The 5,532-nt window shown below is 39.5% G+C and overlaps 1 protein-coding gene across 3 annotated transcripts in view; it reads left to right on the top strand.

The window, feature by feature from the left end:
- NBDY (negative regulator of P-body association) overlaps positions 1-5,526 on the top strand; it is a 52,744-nt gene extending 47,218 nt beyond the window's left edge. For all 3 annotated transcript variants that reach the window (XM_077745631.1, XM_077745632.1, XM_077745633.1), the window contains one exon: positions 5,351-5,526. The gene's annotated coding sequence lies outside the window, so the exon portion shown is untranslated. The remainder of the gene's footprint in view (positions 1-5,350) is intronic.
- The last annotated feature ends 6 nt before the right edge of the window (positions 5,527-5,532 follow it).

Below are 5,532 nucleotides of genomic sequence, written 5' to 3'. Positions count from 1 at the left end.
ATATTTGTCTTTCTCTGCCTCACTTATTTTTGCTTAGCATAAGGCACTCTAGTTCCATCCACAAATGCATGGCCAACTAATCTTCAATAAAGGAGGAAAGAGTATCCCATAGAAAAAAGACAGTCTCGGGGCGCCCGGGTGGCTTAGTCGGTTAAGCGTCCGACTTTCGCTCAGGTCATGATCTCGCGGTTCGTGGGTTCGAGCCCCGCGTCGGGCTCTGTGCTGACTGCCAGGAGCCTGGAGCCTGTTTCAGAGTCTGTCACTCTCTCTCTCTCTGACCCTCCCCTGCTCATGCTGTCTCTCTCTCTCCTAGAAATAAGTAAATAAAACATTTTAAAAAAAAAGAAAAAGAAAAAAGTCTCTTCAGCAAATTGTGCTGAGAAAACTGGACAGTGACACGTAGAAGAATGAAACTGGACCACTTTGTTACACCATACACAGAAATAAAGTAAAAATGGATGAAAGCCCTAAATGTGAGACAGGAAACCGTCAAAATCCTACAGGATAAAACAGGCAACTACCTCTTTTACCTCAAACGCAGCAACGTCTTACTAAACATGTCTTGGGAGACAAGGGGAACAAAAGCAAAAAATGAACTATTGGGACCTCATCAATGTAAGAAGCTTCTGCACAGCAAAGGGAACAATCATACAAACTACAAGGCCATTGACAGAATTGGTGAAGATATTTGCAAACGATATATCGAATAAAGGTTTAGTATTCAAAATCCATAAAGAACTTGTCAAACTCAACATCCCCCAAAACATAAATAATCCAGTGAAGAAATGGGCAAAAAACCTGAATAGACACTTATCCAAAGAAGACATTTGGATGGCTAATAGACACATGAAAAGATGCTCAACATCATTCATCATCAGAGAAACACAAATTAAAACCACAATGAGATACCAGTTCACATCTGTCAGAATGGCTAAAATTAACAACTCAGGAAACTACAGATTTTGGCGAGGATGTGGAGAATGGGAAACCCTTTTGCAATGTTGGTGAGAATGCAAACTGGTGCAGCCACTCTGGAAAACAGTATGGAGGTTCCTCAGTAAATTAAGAGTAGCACTACCCTACAGCCCAGGAATTGCACTACTAGATATTTATCCAAAGGATACAAAAATGCTGATTTAAGGGGCCACATTCACCCCAATCTTTATAGCAGCACTAACAACAATAGCCAAGTTATGGAAAGAGCCCAAATGTCCATTGACTGATGAATGGATAAAGAAGACGTGGTGTATATATACACTAAAATACTATTCAGCGATGAAAAAGAATGCAATCTTAACATTTGCAACAATGTGGGGGATGGAACTAGAATGTATTATGCTATGGGAAATAAGTCAGTCCAAGATAGACAAACTATAATTTGAGTTATATGTGGAAATTTAGAAACACAGCAGATGAACATAGGGAAAAACAAGGAAAAATAAGAGAGAGAGGCAAACCATAAGAGACTCTTAAATACAGAGAACAAACTGAGAGTTGCTGGAGGGGAGGTTGGTGGAGGGATGAACTAAATGAGTGATGGATATTAACAGGGGCACTTGTTGGGATGAGCACTGGGTGTTATATTAAGTGATAAATCCCTGAGTTCTACTCCTGAAACCAATGCTACATTGTATGTTAACTATCTTGAATTTAAATAAATAAATTGAATAAATATGTTAAAAAAGGTTTCTATGTCTTTTAAAATCTTGTTTTATTTATGCAGTGTTTTCCTAATTTTATTGAGTTGTCTATTTTTTTCTTTTAGTTCAGTAAGTTTCTTTAAGAGGATTCTTCTGAATTCTTGTACAGACAATTCAGAGATTTCCATTTCTTTAGAAGCACTTACTATGTTCGTTTTCTTTGGTGCTATCATGTTTTTTTAATGATTTGTGATTCTTGTGGCCTTATATTGGTGCCTGTATATTTGAAAAAGTAAGCATATTTACATTCTTTACATTCTTCCCTTTGGAAGAAAATCTCTTTTCTAGTTAACTTGTTGATAGATTCTGGTTGGGCCTCTTCGTGGAGTCTGTGGGTAGTCTTGTTGGTGCAGTCCTCCAGAAGACAGGCCTGATACTTTGGTCAAGAGGTGTCAGGCCTTGTGCTTGGTTCTAGCAGGATTGATCTAGAGCCTGTTTCCCTGGGAATGGAATGGTGTTTGGGTATAAGAGGTGGGCCTGGTGTCAGTGTCCACCATAATGGGTTTCGGCCCTTTGTCTGTGGGAGTCAGCAAGGATTCTTGATTAATAGTAGCCAAATTAGAAGTTTTGTCTTTAATATATGGCCTGACACCAGGGCTGACCATCAGCCCAGAAACTGCCTGAGATCCTAGGTCTTCTGCAACAAGCCTGGTGCTATGGTTAACTCAGAACCATGGTGTCATCCAGGAGTCTAGGGCTGCAGGTGCTGGATTAATGACTTGCTCTGCAGGGGGTGGCCTGGTGCTGGTGCTGGCTGAGAACCAGGTTCACAAGAGGTTGTCTGGTAACTGATTTTGATGTGGCTCACCCAGTGCTAGGCCAGTTTATGGGTCGGGGCAAGAGGAGCCAATCGAAATATTGGATCCATGCGGGCTACCATGTTGTGGAGTGGGTTTTGATATTGGATTTCTGGAGACCAGCCTGGGGCAGGAGATCGGGTTCTAGATCCATGAAAGCCTACCTGATGTTAGAAAAATCATGGTGCTTGTGCAGGAGGAGAAAATCTAGAGGTTGTGTCTGTCTCTGGGAGGTGTTCTGGAAGCTGTATCCACAGAAACTGATGAGGTGCTGGGGTAGGCCAAGATATGGTCTCTAGGAGCTTGTCTGGGTCCATATCCTTGGGCACCACTTTGGCACTAGAGTGGGCTAGGGACCTGGGCCTTTGGCACCCTTCCTAGTGCTTTGGACCTTTGGGGCTGGCATGGCACTGGTTTGGGCCTTGTGATTGGGTTCATAGTGAAGTGAGGTAGTCATGTAACTCTCTTTCCCCGATGGGAACAAGGTCTCTGTGCTAGGCTGACAGCATATGGGGTAATTTGAGAGTCTTTGCTACCTTTTTTAGTTCATCTTTTCCTATGTCTCTACTCCACCCTGGTGCTTTAATCCCTCACCTGAAATTCTCAGCTCCTGGAAAGGTATGTCTTTGCATAGATAGCTGTTCAATTTGATGTTTCTGTGAGAAGAGCACTAGAAGCTCCTATACCATCAACTTGCTGACATCTCTGCCACCTCAGACTTTCAACATCTGTTAACCTTGGAAATGGGGAATGGAGTTTGTGGGGAGAAAATATTAATATTGTCATTGTACATTTCATATTGTTCCTTCTTTGAATATCCATTACCTTTGAAAATAATTTTTTTTTGTATAAAACACTGAATCTTTATTATGATCAAAGACATCATAAACTTAGGAAACAGTTTATATACAATGTGATAACACTTTAAAGACATGTTATGGATTCATTATTAGCTTCCAGAATGTACAAAACACTAATATGGTAATATCCAAGCACAAATAACTCAATGAAAGAATGTTCAAAGAAAGACGGTTCTTAGATTTAAAAAAAAGAGACAAAATATAAATGTCCAATAATAGTAAATTGATTTCATTACTGTCACAGGAATATAATTCCATATGAGATACCACTTTTAGCCCATCATACTCCCAATAATCAAAAGTCTCCATCATCTTCAATTTTAAGAATAATTTAGTGAAATATACACTGTTTATGAGAGTGTTTTTTTTAAAGTTTATTTATTTTGAGAGAGAGACAGAGAGAGCACAAGTGGGGAGGGGCGAAGAGAGAAGGAGAGAGAATCCTATGTAGGTTCCATGCTGTCAGTGAAGAGTGTAGCATGGGGCTCAGTCTCACGAGCCATGAGATCATGAGATCATGACCTGAGCCAAAATCAAGACACTTAACTGACTGAGCTACTAAGGCTTCCTGAGAAGGCAATATTTAATATTATTTTAGCAATATCAAAACCTTAATGTGTATGTTCTTTGATACATTTTTTGGTGGAAACTATAAAAATACTTCTACATATGAACAAATACACTTTAATAAAGAAAAGTTGTATGTATGCTAAATGCTTTTTAACAGAAGAATGACTAAATAAATTATTCTTTCATACAATGTAATATGAGGCAGTTGAAAATTGGGAAAGTTCTGTTTTGATATAGAAAAATCATTGTGGGGCACCTGGGTGTCTCAGTCGGTTGAGCGTCCAACTTTGGCTCAGGTCATGATCTCCCCATCCATGAATTCGAACCCCGCTTTGGGCTCTGAGCCTGGCCTGAAGCCTGCTTCAGATTCTTTTTTTTTATTTTAATAGTTTATTGTCAAATTAGTTTCCACATAACACTCAGTGCTCATCCCCACAAGTGTCCTCCTCCATGCCCACCCCCCCTCCCCCCACATCCATCAGTCCTCAGTTTTTGTCAGCATTCAAGAGTCTCTCATGGTTTGCTTCTCTCCCTTTCCCCCACCATTTCTGCCCTTCTTCTCCCCCTTGTTCCTCCGTCAAGTTCCTCCTAATCCTCCTATACGTGCAAACATATGATATTTGTCCTTCTCTGCCTGACTTATTTCGCTCCTGCTTCAGATTCTGTGTCTCTCTCTCTCTGCCCCTCCCCCACTCGTGCTCTGTCTCTCTGTTTCTGAAAAATGAATAAACGTTAAAAATCATTGAGATATTATTAAGTGGATCTAAACAATTAGAATAGTATGTATGATATGATATAATAATTTATCAAAACGTCTTATCTAAAACTTTACATTACTTTAAATACTATCTGTGTGTACATTTGAATGCATAGAAAAATGTTTAGAAAGTACTGATACTTGTGTTTTCTTCTGGAGATAGGAGGACTGAAGAAAGGCAGAAGTTTGGCAAGAATTTTGTCTATGTTGTTTGGATGGTATACAGTTCCATTATATACATTTATCATTTCTGTAAATACATGAATACGGATCTTCTAAAGAACATAAGAGTGTGTTGAGAACTGAAGAGGTCAACCTGGGGCCAGTTGATCACTTAAGAAAACCTAGAAAAATAAACACAGAAATAGACTTCCTAGGAGTTTTCTTAGGGAAAAACTTGTATGAAGATAGAAACATCTGGTCTGTGTGACAGATAAATTTTCATTGTGCAGTCAGACTCATCAAGTATAAAGCAAAATGCCAGTTATCAGCATCTTATGATTTTGATTTTATGTTTATGAAGAAATGCTCTAATAATTGTTTTTCTTATAACCCACCTAGAAGGGAATGTAGGGTGTTATCTTCTCAACAGTCATATCTGACCCATATGATACTTGATTTTCTCAGTATGTTAATAAATTGTCCTTCTGTGTTTTTATCTTTAAGTCTCGTGATAATCAGCGTAATTTCACCTCCTGATTTGGATGAATTATGGGACACAACCAAGATCAGACTGTAGACGTCTAAGACTGAAGGCCATGGCATGGATCCTAGTGAACTCACCAGGGCAAATAAACCCTGTGAGATGGTCCTGCAGCAGCCAATCAATGCTCTTTTGTGATGCCCTG

Source organism: Crocuta crocuta, unplaced genomic scaffold (genome assembly GCF_008692635.1).
Source record: "Crocuta crocuta isolate KB4526 unplaced genomic scaffold, BGI_CrCroc_1.0 scaffold845, whole genome shotgun sequence".
Lineage (NCBI taxonomy): Eukaryota > Metazoa > Chordata > Mammalia > Carnivora > Hyaenidae > Crocuta > Crocuta crocuta.
Note: the sequence above shows the minus strand (reverse complement) of the source record. Positions and strands in the feature narration are given on the sequence as shown.